General features: G+C 40.0%; 2 long non-coding RNA genes across 2 annotated transcripts; both read left to right on the top strand.

Annotated features, from left to right (window-relative positions):
* Positions 1 to 514: 514 nt before the first annotated feature.
* On the top strand, positions 515 to 7,395 carry LOC121396412. The gene is made up of 2 exons (XR_005963029.1): positions 515 to 565; positions 6,966 to 7,395. It is a non-coding gene; the product is annotated as an uncharacterized LOC121396412 (long non-coding RNA).
* A 1,336-nt stretch (positions 7,396 to 8,731) lies between these two features.
* On the top strand, positions 8,732 to 15,615 carry LOC121396413. The gene is made up of 2 exons (XR_005963030.1): positions 8,732 to 8,782; positions 15,186 to 15,615. It is a non-coding gene; the product is annotated as an uncharacterized LOC121396413 (long non-coding RNA).
* Positions 15,616 to 17,152: the final 1,537 nt, after the last annotated feature.

Raw genomic sequence — 17,152 nt, 5'->3', positions numbered from 1 at the left:
CAATGAAGGCCTATTCAACGATTGCTTTTATTAAGTTGCCCTTTAATTCCTTATCTGTGTGACGTGCCTGCACATGTATGTGTTGCGATAGACTTTTGTTTTTTGTTTGCACTGATGAGTGCATCTTGAATGCCCCCCTGCATTGGTTTAAGTCATCCTTTAATTCCGGATGGGATTGAAGCTCCTTTTTTTTAAAAAAAAATACCTACTGAACAGGCACTGGCCGACGTGAGTACGCAGTGGGAGTGGTTCGGCTGTCTGGATTACTTGCATTTCTCAGCCTTGAGCCCCCCTGCGGAAGCGCGGCGAAGACAGCAAAAGGTAAGTGCTTTTTTCATTCATTGCACATTCGCTATTGTGGACCTAAAGTCGTCTTCATTGACCGCTGCTATTATGTTGCCTTTTAATTCCGTATCTGTGTGATGTTTATCTGCACATATGTATTGCAATAGAGGTTTGGTTATTTTTTGCACTGATTATTGCTTCTTGAATGAACACTTGCTTTGGTTTAAGTTACCCTTTCAGCCCTTATCTGATTGACGTGTATGAACATATGAACATATATGTCCTTCAGTAGACTTTGGGAGAGTTTTTTTTTCACTCATCTGTGCCTTTTTAATGATGGTTTATGTGGCGTTCATTTACCCTTTAATTGCTTTTCTGTGTGAAGTATATCTGAACGTATGTATTAACCGATTATTGCATCTTAAACGGTCCCTTGTTTCAGGTGCCCTTTATTTGTTTGCTTACATCCATGAGGGTCCATTGAATGATTACTTGTATTGGCTTAAGTTACCCTTGAACTCTTAATCTGTGTTTGGCCTCTTTGATGATCTCTTTTATTACATTGCCCTTTAATTCCTTATCTGTGTGAAGTACCTGTGCACATATGTGTCGCGATAGATGTTTTTGTTTGCACTGATTCGTTCGTTGAATACGTACCTGCATTGGTTTAAGTCATCCTTTAATTCCGGATGGGCTTGAAGCTCCTTTTTTTAAAAAAAAAACCCCTACTGAACAGGCACTGGCCGACGTGAGTACGCAGTGGGAGTGGTTCGGCTGTCTGGATTACTTGCATTTCTCAGCCTTGAGCCCCCCTGCGGAAGCGCGGCGAAGACAGCAAAAGGTAAGTGCTTTTTTCATTCATTGCACATTCGCTATTGTGGACCTAAAGTCGTCTTCATGTATGTACTGTGGTAGACTTTGGGGTTTTGTTTGCACTGCTCTAGGCCTTTTCCATGATGGCTTCCATGGCGTTTATTTACCCTTTAATTTATTTTCTTTGTGAAGTGTAGCTTCCCGTATGTGCAGGTATGGGACCTGTTATCCAGAATGCTCGGGAGCTGGGGTTTTCGGGATATCGGGTCTTTGCGTAACTTGGATCTTCATACCATAAGTCTACTAGAAAATCATGTCGTTATTAAATAAACCCAATTTGCTTGCTTTGCCTCCAATAAGGATTCATTTTATCTTAGTTTGGGTCAAGTACAAGGCAATGTTGTATTTCTACGGAGAAAAAGGAAATCCTTTTTAAAAACTTGGATTATGTGGATAAAAAGGAGTCTGTGGGAGACGGCCTTTCCATAATTCGGTGCTTTCTGGATAACGGGTTTCCGGATAACGGATGCTATACCTGTATTGCAATAGACTTTTGTATTTTGTTTGCACTGATGATTGCATCTTAAACACGGTCCCTTGTATCGGTTCCGGGCTAGCCTTTATTCGTTAGCTTGCGCTGAGGATGGCAAATTAAAGGATTGATTGTTTTGCCTTAGATTACCCTTTACTTCATAATCTGTGTGGTGTTTGTTTGCACCAATGAAGGCCTATTCAACGATTGCTTTTATTAAGTTGCCCTTTAATTCCTTATCTGTGTGACGTGCCTGCACATGTATGTGTTGCGATAGACTTTTGTTTTTTGTTTGCACTGATGAGTGCATCTTGAATGCCCCCCTGCATTGGTTTAAGTCATCCTTTAATTCCGGATGGGATTGAAGCTCCTTTTTTTTAAAAAAAAATACCTACTGAACAGGCACTGGCCGACGTGAGTACGCAGTGGGAGTGGTTCGGCTGTCTGGATTACTTGCATTTCTCAGCCTTGAGCCCCCCTGCGGAAGCGCGGCGAAGACAGCAAAAGGTAAGTGCTTTTTTCATTCATTGCACATTCGCTATTGTGGACCTAAAGTCGTCTTCATTGACCGCTGCTATTATGTTGCCTTTTAATTCCGTATCTGTGTGATGTTTATCTGCACATATGTATTGCAATAGAGGTTTGGTTATTTTTTGCACTGATTATTGCTTCTTGAATGAACAATTGCATTGGGTTAAGTTACCCTTTCATCCCTTATCTGATTGAGGTGTATGAACATATATGTACTTTGGTAGACTGTTTTTGTTTGCACTGCTCTAGGCCTTTTGAATGATGGCTTCGCTGGCGTTCACTTACCTTTTAATTGCTTTTCTGTGTCAAGTATATCTGGATGTATGTATTGCAATGGACTTTTGGTTTTTGTTTGCACTGATTATTGCATCTTGAGCGGTCCCTTGTCTCATAGTTACATAGTTATAGTAAGTTAGGTTGAAAAATCCATCAAAAGTCCATCAAGTTCAACCTTTTAAGTCTCTATGTATAAAACCTGCCTAACTGCTAGTTTTGGTTACCTTTTATTTATGTGTTTGCACTGCTGATGGTCAATAATTACTTGTATTGGCTTAAGTTACCCTTTAATTCCTTATCTGTGTGGTATTTGTTGGCACCGATGATGGTCTATTCAATGATAGATAAGTGGCCCTTTAATTCCTTATCTGCGGGACGTTTATCTGCATGTATGTATTGCAATAGACTTTTGGTGTTTGTTTGCACTGATGATAGCCTCTTCAATGATCACTGGAACTGGTTTGTTACCCTTTAATTCCTTAACTGTTTGAAGTCTGTCTACACATATAAATTTAGAGAGATTTTCTCCTCTTGTTTTTACTGATCACGGCCTCTTGAATGATCGCTCATATTGATTTAAGATCAAATGGAGTCTATGGGAGACGGCCATAATTCTGTTCTGCTTTGTCTTTTCCATAACACACGACCCAAACTGATTGTAGACGTTTGAGCTTGTCTGCATTTGGTGCTTTTTGAATATGATTTGTGTAGAGTTTCCCTGAGTCGCCTGCATCTTGACTCACGTACAATGAGGGGCCTTGACGTGGCACGTGAGCTTACATATTTTGGTCAAAGTGTGGTACCAACACCTCAGTTTTTGTAATAATCAAAGGCAAACCGTGCGCTGGCAATTTTTCTCTTTCTCTTTGTGTACAAACATTGGCTTTTTATCGTTTATAGCAGCTGGTCAATTCCAGAATGTGGGTTAGACCGAGCACTGGCACATGCAGCTGGTCAACGCCACAGCGTGGGTTAGTCTGAGCGCTGGTGATTTCTTTCTGTGTTTCGTGTACAAATTGTAGCCAAATATTGCATATTTCTGACATCCAGCCTTTAAAACAGGGAAGGATTTACAAGTTTATGCTAATGGAATAATGCTAAAGGGATTCTGGGATTTTTATGGTGTCGTATTTATTTCTAAATTACACAGTGAATAATTTACTCAACCATGTAAAATGTAGTTCCTAACCCAACAAGTGTATTTTTTTAGTTGTAATATTGGTGTGTAGGCAGCCATCTCAGGTCATTTTGCCGGAGCCAGCATTTCAGGGTGAAACTACTTTCAGGCAGGCTATTGTTTCTCCTTCTCAATGAAACTGAAGGAGTCGCAGTGGGACATGGGATTTTACAATGAAGTGCTCTTCTTATATCTACCAGGAAGCTGTTATCTGGTTTCCTTCCCAATGTTCTGCTGATGGGGTGCTGGGGGGAGAAAGGAGGGGGGTAATATCACTCCAACTTGCAGTGCAGCAGTAAAGAGTTACTGAAGTTTATCAGAGCACAAGATTTTACAAAACAAAATAAGCTCCCTTCCAACCTCCAATATTTTACGAGGCATTTAATTCTAAATGATCTTTTTTAGGGAGTATCTCAGTCTCACTGTGAAAATTTCATGTCATTATACATATAAATTACTGATAGCCTCCGCATGACCATAAACGTGCTCACCCTTTAAGCACAATGACCTGGGTGTACATACCCCAGGTCCCACGCTGCTGTTTTAGAAACCCCTAGCAATTATGTTTAGGGTGTTTTTTATTGGTACGTAATGATACATGGGCGATATGATGCTAGAAATGTAAAGCTTTGAGGCAATTTTCAGGTCATTTACCATAACCGCCATTTTTGGGAAAGCCTTGTGACTCAGTAGTTTGGAGCAGAAAGGCATGGGTATCCGTTTTAGGTTCAGTAGAATGTGTACTTTCTGAAAATATATGGTTTTGGGGGGTAGACATATATTTGCTATTTGCATATATTTGCTAATTGCTTCCTAACCGAAAAAATGCTACTATATCTGAACCATGTATTCACCAGTGTGGCCACTAGGGGGCAGCAACCATTCTCAGTGGTCTGCAGCAATTTGCACAAAACGCCCACTAGGGGGCAGAAACAATATTTCTAACTCAACTCTTTATTTACACTCTGCAACTTTGGCTGTATTTTTTTGCAACCTGGAACACTCAGCTGTTACAATTTAACTACTGGTAAGTCACTGAGAAATTTGATAACACATGCTGTGCAATTGCTAGTTCTATACATTATAGTGTTGTTATTATTATTATTATTATTATTATTATTATTCATTTTATTATAGTGTAGCAGACACTCACCTTTCATTATAAGTTTCTCTTATAGTTTTTTTCCATTCTATGAATGTTTCTGATTTATCTCTCACTGTCCTGTTTGCAGTAGTGGGAACTTTTTTAAACAATGTTTAAATGACATCAATGACATCATTCCTGCCGTTGGGTGTTTATTAGATATGCATTCTGGCTCAGATTTATAATGCATTGTAAAAAAATCGCAACAACATCTCTCACACCTTGTCAGACATTGCTGTGTTAAAAAAAAGAGTCATTTTGTTTTTCTTTTTTCTTAGAGCATCTTCTGCAATAATGTATAAAGTTCTGAAGCAGGGTCAAATAGCAACAAATCTGGCATTCGCATTGTATAAAACACACCTTGATAAATTCTTCATTTATTTTACACAGCTTTTTACGTCATTTTTGGCAAATTTTGTTTTAAACATTACAAGAAATAGGCTCCTCTATGTGTATTTTCACTTGATAAAGATAAGGTAGTTTCCCACATTAAAGTACTTTTTTTGCTTTTATAAGCTTTATTTGACTTGCTAAGGTTGATGTAGGGTTGGTTCTATATTCTTGCTTTGTTAATGTTCGTTTCTGTAAAGCCTGTGTTTGTTTGTTTCTTGCTAATTTGGCCACTCATGACAGCCTTGTGGGTACACCAACGATTTTGATGAACTGTGGACTCTACTTCATTAGTTTGGAAGAAGCTTTTAAGCTGGTGGGACAATTTTTGTTTGGTCTGTTCGTTTTGGAGTAAGGCATTGTTTAAGTGCCAGGGTGGCCTAGACCTACTCGGTATTCCTCTCGAATGGTCATTGCAATCAGGGGCTTATCAGTCCATGTTGCGGGGGTAATGCAGGCATTTAATATTAAGTGGAACGATTGAGGCTTTACTAGGAAAATATCTATTGTAGTGGATGATTTAAGCACAGGTGAGTGGTATGTGTAAGTTTTGCCTTTCGTGTAGAAAGATTGTCTGTTTATATTGGTACTGTATTCCATTCTTGGCTTACATGTGGTATTTTGTTTTTGGTGGGGTTTGCAAGATGTCCTCCAGTGGGGACTTTTTTGCATCTTGAACGGTCTCTTGTATTGGTTTTGGTTATCCTTTATTCATTTGCTAGCGCTGATGACTGTCCATTCAATGATGACTAGGTTTGAGTTACCCTTCAATTCCTTATCTGTGTGAAGTGCATCTGCACTTAAGTATTTCAATAGCCTTTGAGCAGCGTCTGACTGGGGGCCCAGGGCCCACACACCACCCCCTGAGTCCAGGACAGTGCTTAAAGTAGGGAGCGGGTCTGGGCCTGCTTTCAACATGTATTTGCGCTGATTATGGCCTCTTCATTGAGCGTTGGTATTGTTCAAGTTGCCCTTTAGTTCCTTATCTGTGTGAAGCGTATTTGCACGTATGTATTGCAATAGACTTATGGTGTTTGTTTACACTGATGATAGCCTCTTCAGTAATCACTTCAATCGGTTTAAGTTACCCTTTAATTCCTTAACCATTTGAAGTTTGTCTACGTGTGTATGTATATGATTGCTCGTATTGGTTTAAGTTGCCCTTTTATTCTTTAGCAGTCATGCAAGTTGTCCTGACTGCAGCGAAATGTAACAGGGCATGTTACATGATGTCATCCTGCAGAGTCATGTGACGCTGCAAGTGACAGTTGGAAAGTCCGTTATGAAGTCCGGATAGATCTCCAGAGTTTGCCCTTACCCTGCAGCTCCCAGAAGGGGATGGCATCGTGTCAAACAGAGTCGGAATAGAACGTGGAACCCTCTCTAATGTTCCAAAGGTATTGTAAAAGGAAAATGCTTAGTCTTGGGAATGCTGTTGTGAGACCTGAGGATTGGGTGGGCCCGGGTAGGCCTGGTCGGTAGTTGACCACCAGGCCACTCAGCATATTGGGCTGTAGTCTGCCAAGTGTTTTTTTGTCGCTGATGAACTGATTCTCTGTGGGTAGTGTATCTGCACGTATGTATTTCAGCAAAGTTTGGTTTTTGTTTGAAGTTACCCTTTACTCCTTATCTCTTTCAGTTGTTGTATCCACATCTGTATTTCAATAGACTTTCGGATTCTGATTTCACTGTTGACAGCCTCTTGAAAGATCACTCGCATTGGTTTAAGTAGGTTCCTGTATGTAATTGCATAGACTTTCAGTTATTCTTTGCACCGCCTTTCATTCCATATCTGATTGACATGCATGAACATATAGGTCCTTCAGTAGACTTTGGGAGAGTTTTTTTTTCACTCATCTGTGCCTTTTTAATGATGGTTTATGTGGCGTTCATTTACCCTTTAATTGCTTTTCTGTGTGAAGTATATTTGAACGTATGTATTAACCGATTATTGCATCTTAAACGGTCCCTTGTTTCAGGTGCCCTTTATTTGTTTGCTTACATCCATGAGGGTCCATTGAATGATTACTTGTATTGGCTTAAGTTACCCTTGAACTCTTAATCTGTGTTTGGCCTCTTTGATGATCTCTTTTATTACGTTGCCCTTTAATTCCTTATCTGTGTGAAGTACCTGTGCACATATGTGTCGCGATAGATGTTTTTGTTTGCACTGATTCGTTCGTTGAATACGTACCTGCATTGGTTTAAGTCATCCTTTAATTCCGGATGGGCTTGAAGCTCCTTTTTTTTAAAAAAAAACCCCTACTGAACAGGCACTGGCCGACGTGAGTACGCAGTGGGAGTGGTTCGGCTGTCTGGATTACTTGCATTTCTCAGCCTTGAGCCCCCCTGCGGAAGCGCGGCGAAGACAGCAAAAGGTAAGTGCTTTTTTCATTCATTGCACATTCGCTATTGTGGACCTAAAGTCGTCTTCATGTATGTACTGTGGTAGACTTTGGGGTTTTGTTTGCACTGCTCTAGGCCTTTTCCATGATGGCTTCCATGGCGTTTATTTACCCTTTAATTTATTTTCTTTGTGAAGTGTAGCTTCCCGTATGTGCAGGTATGGGACCTGTTATCCAGAATGCTCGGGAGCTGGGGTTTTCGGGATATCGGGTCTTTGCGTAACTTGGATCTTCATATCATAAGTCTACTAGAAAATCATGTCGTTATTAAATAAACCCAATTTGCTTGCTTTGCCTCCAATAAGGATTCATTTTATCTTAGTTTGGGTCAATTACAAGGCAATGTTGTATTTCTACGGAGAAAAAGGAAATCCTTTTTAAAAACTTGGATTATGTGGATAAAAAGGAGTCTGTGGGAGACGGCCTTTCCATAATTCGGTGCTTTCTGGATAACGGGTTTCCGGATAACGGATGCTATACCTGTATCGCAATAGACTTTTGTATTTTGTTTGCACTGATGATTGCATCTTAAACACGGTCCCTTGTATCGGTTCCGGGCTAGCCTTTATTCGTTATCTTGCGCTGAGGATGGCAAATTAAAGGATTGATTGTTTTGCCTTAGATTACCCTTTACTTCATAATCTGTGTGGTGTTTGTTTGCACCAATGAAGGCCTATTCAACGATTGCTTTTATTAAGTTGCCCTTTAATTCCTTATCTGTGTGACGTGCCTGCACATGTATGTGTTGCGATAGACTTTTGTTTTTTGTTTGCACTGATGAGTGCATCTTGAATGCCCCCCTGCATTGGTTTAAGTCATCCTTTAATTCCGGATGGGATTGAAGCTCCTTTTTTTTAAAAAACAAATACCTACTGAACAGGCACTGGCCGACGTGAGTACGCAGTGGGAGTGGTTCGGCTGTCTGGATTACTTGCATTTCTCAGCCTTGAGCCCCCCTGCGGAAGCGCGGCGAAGACAGCAAAAGGTAAGTGCTTTTTTCATTCATTGCACATTCGCTATTGTGGACCTAAAGTCGTCTTCATTGACCGCTGCTATTATGTTGCCTTTTAATTCCGTATCTGTGTGATGTTTATCTGCACATATGTATTGCAATAGAGGTTTGGTTATTTTTTGCACTGATTATTGCTTCTTGAATGAACACTTGCTTTGGTTTAAGTTACCCTTTCAGCCCTTATCTGATTGACGTGTATGAACATATGAACATATATGTCCTTCAGTAGACTTTGGGAGAGTTTTTTTTTCACTCATCTGTGCCTTTTTAATGATGGTTTATGTGGCGTTCATTTACCCTTTAATTGCTTTTCTGTGTGAAGTATATCTGAACGTATGTATTAACCGATTATTGCATCTTAAACGGTCCCTTGTTTCAGGTGCCCTTTATTTGTTTGCTTACATCCATGAGGGTCCATTGAATGATTACTTGTATTGGCTTAAGTTACCCTTGAACTCTTAATCTGTGTTTGGCCTCTTTGATGATCTCTTTTATTACATTGCCCTTTAATTCCTTATCTGTGTGAAGTACCTGTGCACATATGTGTCGCGATAGATGTTTTTGTTTGCACTGATGATTGTTTCTTGAATACGTACCTGCATTGGTTTAAGTCATCCTTTAATTCCGGATGGGCTTGAAGCTCCTTTTTTTTAAAAAAAAACCCCTACTGAACAGGCACTGGCCGACGTGAGTACGCAGTGGGAGTGGTTCGGCTGTCTGGATTACTTGCATTTCTCAGCCTTGAGCCCCCCTGCGGAAGCGCGGCGAAGACAGCAAAAGGTAAGTGCTTTTTTCATTCATTGCACATTCGCTATTGTGGACCTAAAGTCGTCTTCATGTATGTACTGTGGTAGACTTTGGGGTTTTGTTTGCACTGCTCTAGGCCTTTTCCATGATGGCTTCCATGGCGTTTATTTACCCTTTAATTTATTTTCTTTGTGAAGTGTAGCTTCCCGTATGTGCAGGTATGGGACCTGTTATCCAGAATGCTCGGGAGCTGGGGTTTTCGGGATATCGGGTCTTTGCGTAACTTGGATCTTCATACCATAAGTCTACTAGAAAATCATGTCGTTATTAAATAAACCCAATTTGCTTGCTTTGCCTCCAATAAGGATTCATTTTATCTTAGTTTGGGTCAAGTACAAGGCAATGTTGTATTTCTACGGAGAAAAGGGAAATCCTTTTTAAAAACTTGGATTATGTGGATAAAAAGGAGTCTGTGGGAGACGGCCTTTCCATAATTCGGTGCTTTCTGGATAACGGGTTTCCGGATAACGGATGCTATACCTGTATTGCAATAGACTTTTGTATTTTGTTTGCACTGATGATTGCATCTTAAACACGGTCCCTTGTATCGGTTCCGGGCTAGCCTTTATTCGTTATCTTGCGCTGAGGATGGCAAATTAAAGGATTGATTGTTTTGCCTTAGATTACCCTTTACTTCATAATCTGTGTGGTGTTTGTTTGCACCAATGAAGGCCTATTCAACGATTGCTTTTATTAAGTTGCCCTTTAATTCCTTATCTGTGTGACGTGCCTGCACATGTATGTGTTTGGATAGACTTTTGTTTTTTGTTTGCACTGATGAGTGCATCTTGAATGCCCCCCTGCATTGGTTTAAGTCATCCTTTAATTCCGGATGGGATTGAAGCTCCTTTTTTTTAAAAAAAAAATACCTACTGAACAGGCACTGGCCGACGTGAGTACGCAGTGGGAGTGGTTCGGCTGTCTGGATTACTTGCATTTCTCAGCCTTGAGCCCCCCTGCGGAAGCGCGGCGAAGACAGCAAAAGGTAAGTGCTTTTTTCATTCATTGCACATTCGCTATTGTGGACCTAAAGTCGTCTTCATTGACCGCTGCTATTATGTTGCCTTTTAATTCCGTATCTGTGTGATGTTTATCTGCACATATGTATTGCAATAGAGGTTTGGTTATTTTTTGCACTGATTATTGCTTCTTGAATGAACAATTGCATTGGGTTAAGTTACCCTTTCATCCCTTATCTGATTGAGGTGTATGAACATATATGTACTTTGGTAGACTGTTTTTGTTTGCACTGCTCTAGGCCTTTTGAATGATGGCTTCGCTGGCGTTCACTTACCTTTTAATTGCTTTTCTGTGTCAAGTATATCTGGATGTATGTATTGCAATGGACTTTTGGTTTTTGTTTGCACTGATTATTGCATCTTGAGCGGTCCCTTGTCTCATAGTTACATAGTTATAGTAAGTTAGGTTGAAAAATCCATCAAAAGTCCATCAAGTTCAACCTTTTAAGTCTCTATGTATAAAACCTGCCTAACTGCTAGTTTTGGTTACCTTTTATTTATGTGTTTGCACTGCTGATGGTCAATAATTACTTGTATTGGCTTAAGTTACCCTTTAATTCCTTATCTGTGTGGTATTTGTTGGCACCGATGATGGTCTATTCAATGATAGATAAGTGGCCCTTTAATTCCTTATCTGCGGGACGTTTATCTGCATGTATGTATTGCAATAGACTTTTGGTGTTTGTTTGCACTGATGATAGCCTCTTCAATGATCACTGGAACTGGTTTGTTACCCTTTAATTCCTTAACTGTTTGAAGTCTGTCTACACATATAAATTTAGAGAGATTTTCTCCTCTTGTTTTTACTGATCACGGCCTCTTGAATGATCGCTCATATTGATTTAAGATCAAATGGAGTCTATGGGAGACGGCCATAATTCTGTTCTGCTTTGTCTTTTCCATAACACACGACCCAAACTGATTGTAGACGTTTGAGCTTGTCTGCATTTGGTGCTTTTTGAATATGATTTGTGTAGAGTTTCCCTGAGTCGCCTGCATCTTGACTCACGTACAATGAGGGGCCTTGACGTGGCACGTGAGCTTACATATTTTGGTCAAAGTGTGGTACCAACACCTCAGTTTTTGTAATAATCAAAGGCAAACCGTGCGCTGGCAATTTTTCTCTTTCTCTTTGTGTACAAACATTGGCTTTTTATCGTTTATAGCAGCTGGTCAATTCCAGAATGTGGGTTAGACCGAGCACTGGCACATGCAGCTGGTCAACGCCACAGCGTGGGTTAGTCTGAGCGCTGGTGATTTCTTTCTGTGTTTCGTGTACAAATTGTAGCCAAATATTGCATATTTCTGACATCCAGCCTTTAAAACAGGGAAGGATTTACAAGTTTATGCTAATGGAATAATGCTAAAGGGATTCTGGGATTTTTATGGTGTCGTATTTATTTCTAAATTACACAGTGAATAATTTACTCAACCATGTAAAATGTAGTTCCTAACCCAACAAGTGTATTTTTTTAGTTGTAATATTGGTGTGTAGGCAGCCATCTCAGGTCATTTTGCCGGAGCCAGCATTTCAGGGTGAAACTACTTTCAGGCAGGCTATTGTTTCTCCTTCTCAATGAAACTGAAGGAGTCGCAGTGGGACATGGGATTTTACAATGAAGTGCTCTTCTTATATCTACCAGGAAGCTGTTATCTGGTTTCCTTCCCAATGTTCTGCTGATGGGGTGCTGGGGGGAGAAAGGAGGGGGGTAATATCACTCCAACTTGCAGTGCAGCAGTAAAGAGTTACTGAAGTTTATCAGAGCACAAGATTTTACAAAACAAAATAAGCTCCCTTCCAACCTCCAATATTTTACGAGGCATTTAATTCTAAATGATCTTTTTTAGGGAGTATCTCAGTCTCACTGTGAAAATTTCATGTCATTATACATATAAATTACTGATAGCCTCCGCATGACCATAAACGTGCTCACCCTTTAAGCACAATGACCTGGGTGTACATACCCCAGGTCCCACGCTGCTGTTTTAGAAACCCCTAGCAATTATGTTTAGGGTGTTTTTTATTGGTACGTAATGATACATGGGCGATATGATGCTAGAAATGTAAAGCTTTGAGGCAATTTTCAGGTCATTTACCATAACCGCCATTTTTGGGAAAGCCTTGTGACTCAGTAGTTTGGAGCAGAAAGGCATGGGTATCCGTTTTAGGTTCAGTAGAATGTGTACTTTCTGAAAATATATGGTTTTGGGGGGTAGACATATATTTGCTATTTGCATATATTTGCTAATTGCTTCCTAACCGAAAAAATGCTACTATATCTGAACCATGTATTCACCAGTGTGGCCACTAGGGGGCAGCAACCATTCTCAGTGGTCTGCAGCAATTTGCACAAAACGCCCACTAGGGGGCAGAAACAATATTTCTAACTCAACTCTTTATTTACACTCTGCAACTTTGGCTGTATTTTTTTGCAACCTGGAACACTCAGCTGTTACAATTTAACTACTGGTAAGTCACTGAGAAATTTGATAACACATGCTGTGCAATTGCTAGTTCTATACATTATAGTGTTGTTATTATTATTATTATTATTATTATTATTATTCATTTTATTATAGTGTAGCAGACACTCACCTTTCATTATAAGTTTCTCTTATAGTTTTTTTCCATTCTATGAATGTTTCTGATTTATCTCTCACTGTCCTGTTTGCAGTAGTGGGAACTTTTTTAAACAATGTTTAAATGACATCAATGACATCATTCCTGCCGTTGGGTGTTTATTAGATATGCATTCTGGCTCAGATTTATAATGCATTGTAAAAAAATCGCAACAACATCTCTCACACCTTGTCAGACATTGCTGTGTTAAAAAAAAGAGTCATTTTGTTTTTCTTTTTTCTTAGAGCATCTTCTGCAATAATGTATAAAGTTCTGAAGCAGGGTCAAATAGCAACAAATCTGGCATTCGCATTGTATAAAACACACCTTGATAAATTCTTCATTTATTTTACACAGCTTTTTACGTCATTTTTGGCAAATTTTGTTTTAAACATTACAAGAAATAGGCTCCTCTATGTGTATTTTCACTTGATAAAGATAAGGTAGTTTCCCACATTAAAGTACTTTTTTTGCTTTTATAAGCTTTATTTGACTTGCTAAGGTTGATGTAGGGTTGGTTCTATATTCTTGCTTTGTTAATGTTCGTTTCTGTAAAGCCTGTGTTTGTTTGTTTCTTGCTAATTTGGCCACTCATGACAGCCTTGTGGGTACACCAACGATTTTGATGAACTGTGGACTCTACTTCATTAGTTTGGAAGAAGCTTTTAAGCTGGTGGGACAATTTTTGTTTGGTCTGTTCGTTTTGGAGTAAGGCATTGTTTAAGTGCCAGGGTGGCCTAGACCTACTCGGTATTCCTCTCGAATGGTCATTGCAATCAGGGGCTTATCAGTCCATGTTGCGGGGGTAATGCAGGCATTTAATATTAAGTGGAACGATTGAGGCTTTACTAGGAAAATATCTATTGTAGTGGATGATTTAAGCACAGGTGAGTGGTATGTGTAAGTTTTGCCTTTCGTGTAGAAAGATTGTCTGTTTATATTGGTACTGTATTCCATTCTTGGCTTACATGTGGTATTTTGTTTTTGGTGGGGTTTGCAAGATGTCCTCCAGTGGGGACTTTTTTGCATCTTGAACGGTCTCTTGTATTGGTTTTGGTTATCCTTTATTCATTTGCTAGCGCTGATGACTGTCCATTCAATGATGACTAGGTTTGAGTTACCCTTCAATTCCTTATCTGTGTGAAGTGCATCTGCACTTAAGTATTTCAATAGCCTTTGAGCAGCGTCTGACTGGGGGCCCAGGGCCCACACACCACCCCCTGAGTCCAGGACAGTGCTTAAAGTAGGGAGCGGGTCTGGGCCTGCTTTCAACATGTATTTGCGCTGATTATGGCCTCTTCATTGAGCGTTGGTATTGTTCAAGTTGCCCTTTAGTTCCTTATCTGTGTGAAGCGTATTTGCACGTATGTATTGCAATAGACTTATGGTGTTTGTTTACACTGATGATAGCCTCTTCAGTAATCACTTCAATCGGTTTAAGTTACCCTTTAATTCCTTAACCATTTGAAGTTTGTCTACATGTGTATGTATATGATTGCTCGTATTGGTTTAAGTTGCCCTTTTATTCTTTAGCAGTCATGCAAGTTGTCCTGACTGCAGCGAAATGTAACAGGGCATGTTACATGATGTCATCCTGCAGAGTCATGTGACGCTGCAAGTGACAGTTGGAAAGTCCGTTATGAAGTCCGGATAGATCTCCAGAGTTTGCCCTTACCCTGCAGCTCCCAGAAGGGGATGGCATCGTGTCAAACAGAGTCGGAATAGAACGTGGAACCCTCTCTAATGTTCCAAAGGTATTGTAAAAGGAAAATGCTTAGTCTTGGGAATGCTGTTGTGAGACCTGAGGATTGGGTGGGCCCGGGTAGGCCTGGTCGGTAGTTGACCACCAGGCCACTCAGCATATTGGGCTGTAGTCTGCCAAGTGTTTTTTTGTCGCTGATGAACTGATTCTCTGTGGGTAGTGTATCTGCACGTATGTATTTCAGCAAAGTTTGGTTTTTGTTTGAAGTTACCCTTTACTCCTTATCTCTTTCAGTTGTTGTATCCACATCTGTATTTCAATAGACTTTCGGATTCTGATTTCACTGTTGACAGCCTCTTGAAAGATCACTCGCATTGGTTTAAGTAGGTTCCTGTATGTAATTGCATAGACTTTCAGTTATTCTTTGCACCGCCTTTCATTCCATATCTGATTGACATGCATGAACATATAGGTCCTTCAGTAGACTTTGGGAGAGTTTTTTTTTCACTCATCTGTGCCTTTTTAATGATGGTTTATGTGGCGTTCATTTACCCTTTAATTGCTTTTCTGTGTGAAGTATATTTGAACGTATGTATTAACCGATTATTGCATCTTAAACGGTCCCTTGTTTCAGGTGCCCTTTATTTGTTTGCTTACATCCATGAGGGTCCATTGAATGATTACTTGTATTGGCTTAAGTTACCCTTGAACTCTTAATCTGTGTTTGGCCTCTTTGATGATCTCTTTTATTACGTTGCCCTTTAATTCCTTATCTGTGTGAAGTACCTGTGCACATATGTGTCGCGATAGATGTTTTTGTTTGCACTGATTCGTTCGTTGAATACGTACCTGCATTGGTTTAAGTCATCCTTTAATTCCGGATGGGCTTGAAGCTCCTTTTTTTTAAAAAAAAAACCCCTACTGAACAGGCACTGGCCGACGTGAGTACGCAGTGGGAGTGGTTCGGCTGTCTGGATTACTTGCATTTCTCAGCCTTGAGCCCCCCTGCGGAAGCGCGGCGAAGACAGCAAAAGGTAAGTGCTTTTTTCATTCATTGCACATTCGCTATTGTGGACCTAAAGTCGTCTTCATGTATGTACTGTGGTAGACTTTGGGGTTTTGTTTGCACTGCTCTAGGCCTTTTCCATGATGGCTTCCATGGCGTTTATTTACCCTTTAATTTATTTTCTTTGTGAAGTGTAGCTTCCCGTATGTGCAGGTATGGGACCTGTTATCCAGAATGCTCGGGAGCTGGGGTTTTCGGGATATCGGGTCTTTGCGTAACTTGGATCTTCATATCATAAGTCTACTAGAAAATCATGTCGTTATTAAATAAACCCAATTTGCTTGCTTTGCCTCCAATAAGGATTCATTTTATCTTAGTTTGGGTCAATTACAAGGCAATGTTGTATTTCTACGGAGAAAAAGGAAATCCTTTTTAAAAACTTGGATTATGTGGATAAAAAGGAGTCTGTGGGAGACGGCCTTTCCATAATTCGGTGCTTTCTGGATAACGGGTTTCCGGATAACGGATGCTATACCTGTATCGCAATAGACTTTTGTATTTTGTTTGCACTGATGATTGCATCTTAAACACGGTCCCTTGTATCGGTTCCGGGCTAGCCTTTATTCGTTATCTTGCGCTGAGGATGGCAAATTAAAGGATTGATTGTTTTGCCTTAGATTACCCTTTACTTCATAATCTGTGTGGTGTTTGTTTGCACCAATGAAGGCCTATTCAACGATTGCTTTTATTAAGTTGCCCTTTAATTCCTTATCTGTGTGACGTGCCTGCACATGTATGTGTTGCGATAGACTTTTGTTTTTTGTTTGCACTGATGAGTGCATCTTGAATGCCCCCCTGCATTGGTTTAAGTCATCCTTTAATTCCGGATGGGATTGAAGCTCCTTTTTTTTAAAAAACAAATACCTACTGAACAGGCACTGGCCGACGTGAGTACGCAGTGGGAGTGGTTCGGCTGTCTGGATTACTTGCATTTCTCAGCCTTGAGCCCCCCTGCGGAAGCGCGGCGAAGACAGCAAAAGGTAAGTGCTTTTTTCATTCATTGCACATTCGCTATTGTGGACCTAAAGTCGTCTTCATTGACCGCTGCTATTATGTTGCCTTTTAATTCCGTATCTGTGTGATGTTTATCTGCACATATGTATTGCAATAGAGGTTTGGTTATTTTTTGCACTGATTATTGCTTCTTGAATGAACACTTGCTTTGGTTTAAGTTACCCTTTCAGCCCTTATCTGATTGACGTGTATGAACATATGAACATATATGTCCTTCAGTAGACTTTGGGAGAGTTTTTTTTTCACTCATCTGTGCCTTTTTAATGATGGTTTATGTGGCGTTCATTTACCCTTTAATTGCTTTTCTGTGTGAAGTATATCTGAACGTATGTATTAACCGATTATTGCATCTTAAACGG

Source organism: Xenopus laevis, chromosome 7S (assembly GCF_017654675.1).
Source record: "Xenopus laevis strain J_2021 chromosome 7S, Xenopus_laevis_v10.1, whole genome shotgun sequence".
NCBI classification, from domain to species: domain Eukaryota; kingdom Metazoa; phylum Chordata; class Amphibia; order Anura; family Pipidae; genus Xenopus; species Xenopus laevis.
This window is presented reverse-complemented; position numbering and strand designations above follow the sequence as displayed.